Genomic DNA, 13,320 nt, shown 5'->3' with positions numbered 1-13,320 from the left:
CAGCTTTGTTTACATTTAATAGAGTTTATCTTTAACTCAATTCAGGAAAGCATCCTGTGATATCCTGCTGTTTTTACATCCTGGAATAGCCTTGTCTCTCGTGCCCCAACCCCACTCCTTATCCATCCATGGAAAGTCTTATCTTTTGAGGCACAGCTCAGATTCCTGCTCCAATTATCCTTTCCATCCTCATGTCCCTTGGTCTGATCCCCTACTGGGTGATTTTACATCACTTGGCCTTATTTGAGTCATTTTTTATTCTCCATCAGTACTTAGTAAGGTGCTTCCCATATAGAGCTGATCAATAATTTATCTTAATAAAAATCACTAGTGCATTAAGTAGTTACTAAGTACTAATTATGTCTCTGATCCTATGCTTTCTCAGTTTATGACTATCTGAAAACTGTGACAGTTTACACCTTATATTTGAAGATAAAGGCAGAGATATCTTTGTAGACTGAAAGAGAAAGAAAACATGGTTGCTCTCCCAGGGAAACTTGTAGTCTAAGGAAAAACACAGGTATGCAAACCACAAAGTACAAAACAGGGTAACAGTTTTCTAATACAGGTAACTCCAGAGTGCTCTGACAGCATTAAAAAATATAAAAATCTTTAATTCTAGGGAATTGGGGAGGAATTTGCATAGGGGGTGACATATGAGCTGAATCTTAAAATACAAAAATCACTGGATAGCAGAGGAAAGAAAACATCACCTAGACTGAATGGCATATACAAATGACAAAGCTGTGAATAGACATGGTAGGTTGGGGAGAGCGTAAGTAGTTTATTTCCTGGAGGGTTTCATGCAACAAAGAAAGTTTCAGGAAGTGAATTTGTGCTTCCAGCATTAGCCAAATACTTTTGTCTCCTATTTACATCTTTCTAAATGTGTAGTCCTCTATAATGGAAGGCAAGGGAGTTAATGAATGTAAAATCACACCTCTACCAGTCAAGAAAGTGCTCATTATCATTGCCATTAATCTCTCATGAATTGCATCTCTAAAGACAGAAAAATCAATTAGGCTAGTTGAGATTCAAGGCAGCAGACCTATCTTTCAGAAATATGGCATCATTTCTCCGTTTCATTCATACAATTGGCGATTATTGAGAATCGACCGTTTACATGACGCTGGATTGATTACTAGGCACAAACACAATTCAATCAATGTAATAGAGGAAAAGACAGACACAAGTAACAATATTATACAATACATATTATACAACATTATACAATATTGTACAATAGAATATTTTAAGCATATTCTTATACAGAGAATATGCTTAGTGTAGGAGTGTAGAGCTGAGAATTATGACTCACAGCAAGAGGAATATGGGAGTACTTCAAAAGGAAGGTAGCAACTTTGGCGAATTTTCCACTAAGGGTAGCATTTGAAATGGGGGAAAAGAATCTTAGTCAGAGAAATTGGAACAAAAACAGTCAGCGAGTTGTAAATGAGTATAATAAGTTTAGCAATCCAGATAGCCCATTTTGATTTGGGGGCTTCTTGCCTTGCCTCTCAGGGCTAATACACTCGTAAAAAAAAAAAAAAAAAAAAAAAAGAAAGAAAGAAACATTTTGTCACTAATTAATTTTACAAGATGTAGAGACTGATGAAATGAAGAGCACCTGAAAGTTCAAATTAAATAATGTTATTCAACCAAAACAGATTAAATAAGCAGTTTCCCTAAAAAGAAAGAAAAAGAAACAATTGCTGCGAACTTTTTCAGAGCCACACGTAAATTGTGTTCTGTTGGTGCCTTTGAGACATAAATTATTTAAAATAAATTATGGAGATTTATCTTAATAAGAATAAATGAGAGCATCATCGCAACAAAGCAGGAACTTCTTCCGTAACTGTCTGCATCAGCATCATTAGGGTTCTGGAGAAGCCATCCTTGGGTAAGCCTTGTTTAAGGCGTTATTTATTTATGGTTAAGCTTCCTTAGACTTGGAAGCACTGAGGCAATATGCTGATGGGTCAGATCAACAGAACACACTGAGTAAGCTGACCTTTGCTGTTCTTTGGAGTGAATAATATTTATGAAGCTAAATTTTCTCTTAGAGTTCAAAGCATAGAGCAGAACTGTTACTCAGATTCTGTCACTCAATAGAAAGAACGAGGGCCTGGAATTTGGAGTCAGAAGGTCTGAAATTGAGTTGTAGTCCTACCACTTACAAGCTGTTTGATTTTCATCAAGGCACTCAGTCTCTCTGAGACTCCATTTCTCCCTTTGAATACAAGAATGACTAATATATGCATTGTCTACACATTTGCTGTGAGAATGACAATGTGTAAAAAATCAGTGTTTTACATATTTATAATTTCCCAAATTTATATTTATTACTTTAATAGTTGGAATCTCAGTAAAGAAGTATTGCTGTAACTAGATTGAAACAAACTGAGGATTTTCTCATTTTTCCTTTCCTATTACCTATTAAAATTATCTGCCCAGAGATCCCATTGAATTTTGCTTGTTTGTATTCACGTTTTCTTTTTCCTCTCACACTTTCTTCTAAAGGAAAGCAATTTAAAGTGACAGTTTCTCACTCTTAGGCCTTTTGCCATTTCCTCAAATTGCAAAGCTTCTCACATTAGCCCATCTGGTATTTGGAGTAAAATATACACCCCCGTGATGTGCTAATTGTCTTAAGAATATGGCCTCACAATTGTAATTAGTTCTTTTTACACAGTTTCTTCCTGTCATGGATAGTATTTTGGTGAATAAATGATAATGTGGGATTGTCTGTGTCAGAGCAACAGCCTGTTGTTTTCTAGAACATGCATCTCAGAAGCCAAGAGAAGATTTGCCTTCTGTCGAGGGCTGCAACTGTCCTTGTCACTCTATTGCTACACTCTCTGTGGAAGTGATCTCAAAATGTACCCTGAGATAAGATTAGGGAGATCAGTTTCTGAGGTAGAAAGCAATTAATGTGCTAAAACATTCTTTCATTGTACTCCAAAAAGACACAAGCTGAATATAAACACATTATTGAAATATTAATGCAGACATAATCAGAACTGTGAATTTAGCATGTCTGAATGTAATTTTTTAAATCTGGTAATCACATACAGTATTTATATGCTATGTTTTTTTTTTGTTTTTTTTTTTTTGTTTTTTTTTGAGATGGAATCTCGCTCTGTCCCCCAGGCTGGAGTGCAGTGGTGTGATCTCAGCTCACTGCAAACTCTGCCTCCCAGGTTCATGCCATTCTCCTGCCTCAGCCTCCCGAGTAGCTGGGACTACAGGGGCCTGCCACCATGCCTGGCTAATTTTTTTTGTATTTTTAGTAGAGTCGTGATTTCACCATGTTAGCCAGGATGGTCTCGATCTCCTGACCTTGTGATCAGCCCACCTCGGCCTCCCAAAGTGCTGGGATTACAGGCGTGAGCCACTGCGCCCGGCACATATGCTATATATCTTTATGTAACACTCAATTTTATTGAGTTGTAGTCCTACCACTTACAAGCTCTTTGACTTTCATCAAGGCACTCAATCTCTCAGAGACTCCATTTCTCCCTTTTTATTTTATTTTATTGGTGAAAAGGAGTTGATTCTGCCAACAAGCATGCTAAGACTTTAGCAATATTTGGAATGAGAAAGAAGATCTGGGAGTTATTTTTCCAAGGATATTGAGAAACTCATCTCTAATGGCAGCTCGAGGCCAAGGTGCACCAATAAGAGCACATAAACACAAAACTGCAATGTGTTAAACAGTGTGTTACAGATACATTTCTAGAGAAATAAGAAATTATGAGCTAAGGTGGAGGTGGTAGAAATGGAGATGAATATATCAAAGAGAAATTGGGAAAATAAAGTAGACAAGTGTGAAGAAATGTTTGGATATGGGTGTTGAGGGAGGAAAGATTAAATAGTAAAGGATAATTTCCAGGTTTCAGGTTTGAAGTAGTAGGTGGTACTAATAATTCATATGGAAATTATGATGGAAAATTAATTTTAAATTAGGACAAAGGGTCTATTGATAATTTGAACATTCTAACATGGATATGCCTTTGGAGTTCAGGTAGAAATATCCAGTAAGTAATTGAGTTGTTTGAGCTCCCTATATATTTTAGACACCGTGAGAATATAAATTAGTACAGCCATTATGGAAAACAGTATGGATGTGTCTCAAAAAATTAAAAATAGAACTACCATATGATCCAGCAACTGGGTGCAGTTGCTATGTTATAGTTCTATGTGTGTGTGTGTGTGTACATACATACATTTATTTACTTATTTTATAAAAGAAATCAGTATGTTGAAGCGATATCTGCCCTCTCATGTTTATTGCAGCACTCTTCACGATAGCCAAGATATAGAGTCACCCTAAGTGTCCATAATGGATGAATGGATGGAGAAAATGTGGTATGTTTACACAATGGAATGCCATTAGGCCAGAAAAAAAGAAGAAAATCCTGTCCTTTGCAACAACATGTGAACTTGGAGGACATGTTAAGTGAAACAAGCCAGGCAAAGGAAGACAAATACCATATGATCTCACTCACATGTGAAACCTAAAAATCTAAAAATAGCTGATCTCAGAAATAGGGAGTAATAGAATGGTGGTTATCAGAGTCTGGGGTGGTATGGGAGAAGGGGGATGTGGAGAAGTTGATCAAAGGATACAAAATTGCAGTTAGCTAGAAGGAATAAGTTCAAGAGAGTTAATGTACAGTGTGGTCACTATAGTTAATAATAATATACTGTATTCTTGAAAAATGCTGAGTGGCTCTTAAAAATTCTTACCACAAAATGATACCATTCTGGACATTGGACATAGGTTCTGGCAAAGGTTTCATGGCAAAGACTCCAAAAACAATTTTAACAAAAACAAAAATTGACAAGTGAGACCTAATTAATCTAAAGATCTTCTGCCCAGCAAAATAAACTATCAACACTGTAAACAGAGAAACTACAGAATGGGTCAAAATGTTTGCAAGCTATTCATTCAAAAAAGGTCTAATATTCAGAATCTGTAAGGAAGTTTTAAACAAATTAACATGCAAAAAAAGAACTCAACTAAAAATTGGGCAAAGGACATGAACAGGCACTTCTCAAAAGCAGACATACATATGGCCAAGGAGTATATGAGAAAATGCTCAACATCACTAATCATTAGAGAAGTGTAAATCAAACCACAATGAGATATCATCTGATACCAGTCACAATGACTATTACTAAAAAGTCAAAAAATAACAGACACTACCAAGGTGGCAGAGAAAAGGGAATGCTTATACACTGTTGGTACCAATGGAAATTAGTTCAACCACTGTGGAAAGCAGTTTGGAGTTTTCTCAAAGAATTTAAAATAAACTATGATTTGACCCAGCACTCCCATTACTGGGTATATACCCAAAGGAATATAAATTATTCTACCATAAATACACATGTATGTATATGTTTATTGCAGCACTATTCACAATAACAAAGACATGGAATAAACCTAGTTGCTCATCAGTAGCAGACTGGATAAAGAAAATGTGGCACATATACACCATAGAATACTATGCAGCCATAAAAAAGAACACAATTATGTCCTTTGCAGCAACATGGATGAAGCAAGAGGCCATTATCCTAAGCAAACTAACAGAAGAACAGACAACCAAATACCACATGTTTTCTCTTATAAGTGGGAACTAAACATTGAGTACACATGGACACAAAGAAGGAAACAATAAATACCAAGGACTGCTTGAGAGTGGACAGTGGGAGGAAGGTGAGGATTGAAAAACTGCCTATCAAGTGCTATGCTCATTACCTGGGTGATGAAACAATCTGTACACAAAATGACAACAACATGCAATTTACCCAGGTAACAAACCTGCACATGTATCCACTGAACCTAAAATAAATACTGGAAAAAAAGATAACCATATGAGATAATGCATATATTAATTAGTTAGATGTAACCATTTCACAGTGTATATATACTTAAAAACATCATGTTTTTACATGATAAATACAATTTTATCTGTCAATTTAAAATAAATTTGAAAAAAATTAAAAATTAAATAAAGAAATACCAGTAGGCAATTCAGATAGGCAGCTAAGGTATATTTGTATGGAGTTTGGAGAACTATTGAGTCTGAATTTATAGATTTGGGATTCATTTATATATAGATTCTAATTCAAACTATGAAGTGGGGAGGAGTGAGAAGAGCACAGAAAATGGAAAATACTTCTAAAGGATAACAAGGGTGGGCAGAGTAAGAAAAATTAGCAACAGAGTCTTAGAGGGAATAGTTAAGAAAGAAACTGGGTGTTAATGATCTCAATGGAAGAAATAAGTTTTAGGAAGGAAAGATTGGTCAATACTACTGCCAATTTAGACAAAGGTTATAGAGTATTCACTGAAATTCGTACCTGGGATGCCTTTATTGATTCAATGGAAACTGTTTCAATTGAGTGGTTTTGGCACAACCACCAGTGGGCTATGCAATGACTGGGAGAAAAGATTTTTAGAAATGCAAACTGCAAGCATGGATGGAAAGAGAAAGAGAAAAATATGCTCATTATATGCACAGAACGATGTAGGTTCAAAGAGCTTATCAGTTTTCTGGGTGAAGAAGAAAAAAACTTGAGGAGTGATATAGTCCAAGAAAATAAATGGAGAAAGAATTCAGAGGTAAAGAAGAGGGAGGAAATAATAAGTGGAACAAGAATTGTGCAAGGTTAAGAAAGGTTGACATTCAAGTGTTTAAAATTCACATTTATTATGTCTTTTACCTTTTATTTTAGGTTTAGGAGAACACGTGCAGGTTTTCTTATCTAGGTAAATTGTGTGCCATGTGGATTTGGTGTGTGAATTATTTCATCATCCAGGTAGTAAGTACCTGATAGGTAGGCTTTCAATCCTCTGTCTCCTTCCATCTTCCACACTCAAGGAGTCCCTAGGGTCTATTGTTCCCCACTTTGTGTCCATGTATTTTCATCATTTAGCTCCCACTTACATGTGAGAACATGCGGTATTTGGTTTCTATTCCCGCATTAGTTTGCTAAGGATAATGGCCTCCAGCTGCATCTGTGTCCTTGATGAAAAGGATATGTTTTTACTGTATGGCTGCGTAGTATTTCGTGGTATATGTGTACCACGTTTGCTTTATCCAGTCTACACATTTAGGTTGATTCCATGTCTTTGTTGTTCTGAATAGTGCTGATTTTTAATTCTTTTTTTTTTTTTTTTTAAATTATAGAGATAGGGTCTCACTATGTTGCACAGGCTAGTCTCAAACTCCTGGGATTATAGGTGTGAGGCGCTGCTCCTGGCTTAAATTCACCTTTAAAATAAAGAGAGGCACCTCCTTCTTGGAGAAGAGAGTGAAGAAGGTAAAGTTTCACTCTACATAAGTTCAGACAGTTGGATGGGAAATCAAGGCAGTCTCAACGTGTCTGTTCATGTCTATACAAGCTTTTATACGCTTGCCTTTTTATATACACAAAATTGGCTTTGGGAGGGAAATATGTACAAACTATTGGTTGATCAAATTAAAAAAGAATAGTCTTCGTCATCATATTTTTTAATACTGTCTGTGAACTACATCTAAAACATTTTCCTGTCCCAGCATCTAAGACTTGGGGCCTGAATTAAGCAATTCACAAAATTATAAATTATCTTCTTTTCTTCTAAATCTTTACGGAATTGTTTTCCTTAACATAAAATACTGGGAATTGAAAATCCAATAGTTTCTCGGTTAGAAAACCTTTCTAGCACATTAAAATGCTATCAGCAGATAACTTTCTAGAGATAAATCTTAACATTTTCAAAGGGAGTAGAAATGCATTTGTTTTCATATCAAGAAGGATGTCCCTTCGGAGAGGACTAAATAACAGTAGGGGTAAGAAATGATACTGCTGTTATTTCTTAGTAAACATAAAAAATCAGATTAGTCAATTAAGTCCAAATACGTAGAATTCTTGCATGCCTTCAGAAGAAACACCTTCTGCAATACATTCAGGACAAAGATTGCACCTTGATCATTTCTAAAGCTCCAGAACTGGCACAATATCTAGCATAAGAGTAGAAGACAGAAAGTGTGGAAAAACATGTAAAAGTAAATAAATAATTTGCATTGAAGGTAAAACAGAGAAAATAAGTAATAATGAAAGAAAGAAAGAAAACATAGAAGGGTTGAATAAACCATGGTATATGACCTCCAAAGAGTAAGAATTCTTGTCTAATCAGGTGTAAAGTGTCCAGATATGATGGTTTCTGAAGGTAAGACCACATCTGGAAGTTATGTACAGTTCTGGGTGCCAAAGAGGACCTCACAGAACAGTAAATAGTCTAGAAACCATGTCATGGGAGTTGGAACAATTATAGTTGTGGAATCAGAAGAAGAGAAGAGCAAATACTTATAGAATAATTGTATGGAAGATTAAACTAATTCTTATTTCAAAGGGATGAACAGAATAGGGGTTTTGATTTCTTTTTTGGAAACTGTTAACTATCAAGGGTTGAGTCAATTACCCTATTCAGTTTGTAGCACGTTTCCATCACTGATTTTTACCAGGTTTTATCCATTTAATTATTCCCTCTCTCCTCATAAGTGATCTACTCTTACTCTACCCCACAGGCAACCATGTTTCATATGAATCTTTTTCTTTTTCTTTTTGAAAAGCATATATTAAGTTTTATTATATTATATATTATTGGTCTTAATTTTTTTCAAATGATTTTTTTCAAACAATTCTAATACCCATTTGTTATATTATGTATACATCTAATCCATTGCTCTTAACTGCTGCATAATACTCTATGGTGGATATCTACCTTGCCTTACCTATCTGGTCCCTGAATGACGGGCAACAGGATTGCCTCAAACATCCACACTTCCTGCCCCCTCATACCACCACTACAAATAAACCAGGAAAACCATTTTTGCATGTGTCCCTTTTTGGACCTATGTGAGAATTTATTTAGATGTATATTGATCGGGGTTCTTTAGAGAGAGAACCAATAGGATATATCTGTAGATATGGAGAAAGAACTATAGATACCTGAGAAAGGACTTATTAGAGAAATTACCGCACACAATGATGGAGGCTGCGAAGTCTCACAACAGGCTTTGTGAGCTAGAGAACAACGAAAGTAACCTGGCTTAGTCTAAGACTGAAAGCCTCAGAACCAGTGAAGCTGATTATATATAATTCTCAGTCTGAGGCACAAGGCATGAGAACTCAGGAAGTTGCTGGTGCATCCTTAAGTCTAAAGGTTGGAGAACCAGAAGTTCTGGTGCTCAAAGAAAGGAGAAAAAGAGTGTTCCAGCTCCAAGACAGAGAATGAGAGCAAATTCACTTTTCCTCTGCCTCTGTTCTAGCCAGGCCTTCAGCCAATTAAATGGTTCCTGATCTACTTTGGGTGAGGGTAGATCTTCCTTACTCAGTCTACTAATTCAAATGCCAGTCTCTTCCAGAAACACCATCACAGACATAAACAGAAATGATACTTTACTGGCGACGTGGATATTCCTTAGGTTGACATTTTACATTAACTCTCACAGGGTATGTACGCAAAGAAAGAATTGCTTTGTCAAAAGTTATTCCCATGCCTCATTTGCCTAAGTGGTACAGGATTACTCAGCAGAATACCTGCCCCGTTCTCTAATCTCGCCAATAGTGGATGAAGCGTCCTCTCCTTCTGGCAATACTGATACTATCCAGCATTCTAATTTTTATCAGTCTAATAGTGGTAAAATGGCATCTTATTATAGTTTTAATTTGTATTTATGTGGTCACTATTGATTTTGGGTATCTCTTCTCATGCTTGCTGGTTTTTGTTTATCTGTAAACAAGTCAATTTATAGCCTTTTAAATTTATCTATTATAGTCACGTTACTTGTAACTATAACATATGGGAATTTCTAGTCAAATTTGAACATCAAAAATAGTGTTTCCCATGCTAATTGGGCCTAGGGTGTCCTTAGTTGAGCCGCAAATCTTTATTTAATTTTTTTTAAGTTTTATTTTAAGTTCAGGGCTGCATGTACTGATTTGGTATATAGGTAAACTTCTGTTGTGTGTGTGTTTTTTTTTTTGAAACGAAGTCTTGCTCTGTCTCCCAGGCTGGAGTGCAGTGATGGCATGATCTCAGCTCCCTGCAACCACCGCCTCCCAGGTTCAAGTGATTCTCCTGCCTCAGACTCCCCAGTAGCTGGGACTACAGGCGCATGCCGCCATACCCGGCTAATTTTTTCTATTTTAGTAGCGACGGGATTTCACCATGTTGCCCAGGCTGGTCACGAACTCTTGAGCTCAGGTAATCCGCCCACCTTGGCCTCCCAAAGTTCTGGGATTATAGGCTGTCATGAGTAGTGGTTTGTTGTTGTTGTTGTTGTTGTTGTTTGGTACAGATTATTTCATCACACAGATATTAAGCCTGGTGCTCATTAGTTATTTTTTCTGATCCTCTCCCTCCTCCAAACCTCTCCCCTGTGGTAGGCCTCAGTGCGTGTTGCTCCCCTCTATGTGTCCATGTGTTCTCATCATTTAGCTCCCACTTATAAGTGAGAACATGCAGTATTTGGTTTTCTGTTCCTGTGTTAGTTTGCTAAGGATAATGACCTTGAGCTCCATTCATGTTTCTGCAAAGCACATGACCTCATTTTTTTAATGGCTGCATAGTATTCCATGGTGTGTATGTACCACATTTTGTTTATCCAGTCTACCACTCATGGACATTTAGGTTGGTATCATAAGCTTATTTTTTATACAATTAATTTCATTGTAGTTTTTCTCTATGGGTTACTACTTAATAACATTTTAAAAAGTCTTTCTCAGTCATTATATCCTGAAGGTAAACTGCTAAGTTTCCTTGAGATATATATACATATATATATGTAAATATATATATAAATATATATAATATATAATACATATTTAAAATGTATACTAGATAACTTATTATTACTATTATATAGTAGTACATTATTATATATATATAATTTACTCTAACATAGAGAAAAGTTTTCTAGGCATTAGAAATAATCTAATAAAATTTTTAGAAAAGAAGGAAAAAACCAATTTACCTTAGAGGACACTAAATGTTTCCACTTCTGAGATATTTGCGGTTGCTGTGAAGGGTCATTGACAAATAAGTTTGACTAGATTATATGGTTAGGTCTTAAAGAGAGAGGTTGTGAACATTTGCTGATGACTCTCTGTAATAGAAAAAAATGTGAAAGTAGGCAAACTCTCCCTAATTATGGGAATAAAAACCTAATTATAATTGATCTATTCAAGAGAATATTCCATAGCAATAAGGATGAATGATGCACATGAATACATAAAAACATGAATACATCTCAGATGTAATCTGGAGTGGAAACATCAAATTGCCTACCATACATTATGGTATGAAATTATGTAAATTATTAAAAATTATTAAATGTAAAAATTCTATTGTTTAAAACTATGTGTTGGAAAAAAAGTGTTAGAAAGTTATCACAACTGATAGTGGAAGAGATAAACAAGGAATAGGGAAGATTTAGCTATATAATAATAATTTGTTTAAAAGAGAACTTGGAATCAAAAAAGGCAAAATGTTAAAAATGGTTAAATCTGAGAGAGGAACCCATGTATGTGTCTCTTATACATTATGTTTTACACTTTTCTATAATTTAAAATATTCTAAAGTTAAAAAAATGACAAAGAAAGCAAAATGAAAAACAAAAAGTTTATTGAAACAATATGTTTCAGAAGTTGATGGTTATTGAAATGCAACCGCATATGTTTAATAGACTCAGCTGTTTTACTAAATTCAGCCGCTCGACTCTTTGAAATTAATCTGTATGTCCAGACATCATAAAAGATTCAGCAGAGGACAGGTTGATGATATAGAAGATTATATATTCAGGCAGTCTAAAAATATTCTTTTGGGGCATTTATGAAATTTAGGTTTATTAACTATAAAGTTAAAAAAAACTCAATTAATAGAAACAGTTCTTCAAAAATCTGCAAAAAGGCCTATAAGACATCACAAGGGACATCCTGCGTTTCACATTAGGAAGAAATTAAACATGTAATTGCATGCTGTAAACCCATATAAGCTATCCAAAAAAATCCAATGTTTCTAGTTCTAGAAACCTACAGGCTACAAATGATAGATGGATAGTTTTGCCTCCTATCATCCCACAAATTCCTGGTCACCTCGTTTGCTGTCAAACACCCAAGTACTTCCAGAATAAAAACCTCAACATTATTTATTCTTCAAAATTATCATCACCTCAACTCTACTCTCAAGATTATCTGCGCCTTGACTTGTCTGACACAATTTTCAACAAATTTATCTCCTCCCAAACCGTTATACTACATATTTTGAACTCATGATTTCTAATCAGCAACAGATCTGAATTTCTTTAAACATTCACCTAATATCACTATTTTCCATGTAGTTCTTTGGAGAAGGGATTATTTCTTTTCTTAAATATCACATGCCTCAGGGTCTAAAAGAGAGTGAGTGTTCTCTTTCTTTCTCTCCCCTACTTCTAAAATGTTTACAAACTCTTTTCTCCAAATTTTCGGTCTACGCCATCAGGTTTTACCACCTGTTACTCTTCATGGTCATTTTCACTTTCTGACTCTCAAGTTTCTTCCCTTCATTGACTGAAGACTTTAGTTCCTGAATTACTACCTTCTTTTCTTCTACTACACATCATTTCCAAATTTCAATATTTTGTCACTCCAGTCTTAACCTCCTCATTACCAATTATAGTGTTTTATACCTACTTCTGTCGTCTTGTCCTTTGGTAACATCTAACACCTTGGAATCACTTATAATTTCACTACCTAAAAAATAAAACAAAACAAACAAACAAAAACTCAACTTCCTACCCTCTATCCTGTCACCCACACCTCCTAGGCTTCACGCTCACCTGTCTAGCATTTTTACAACTTTTTTAAAGTTCCTTTGAGACTTCAATCAATTGACCCTATCCTATCTTCACTCTCCTTAATCCCTCTCTTCCTTTTTTAGACTATCTAATACAGAATCATACACACTGCTTTGCCAAGACTTCTGACTTTCTCATCTTTCCCTTCCTTTGTTATAGTAGTCTTGAACTGTAGTGAAGTTTAACCATCTGTCACTGCCTGGAAAATTGGACACTGATGAATGAAAACACACCACCAAATTGACTTGTCTCACTATAAATTCTTGATGACAAATTTGAGTCTTCAATGCTGCCTGGCAATTCTGCTACACTTTCCTAAACTTTTTTCCTACTCCTTCAAATAATTATTTTATACCCTCTATTCTCTCTTCAAAATTCCAGTATGACCCAACCTCCCACTAACTAAAACTCAGCTATTGACCTTGTCACA

This window comes from Papio anubis, chromosome 2, assembly GCF_008728515.1.
Source record: "Papio anubis isolate 15944 chromosome 2, Panubis1.0, whole genome shotgun sequence".
NCBI classification, from domain to species: Eukaryota; Metazoa; Chordata; class Mammalia; order Primates; family Cercopithecidae; genus Papio; species Papio anubis.
This window is presented reverse-complemented; position numbering follows the sequence as displayed.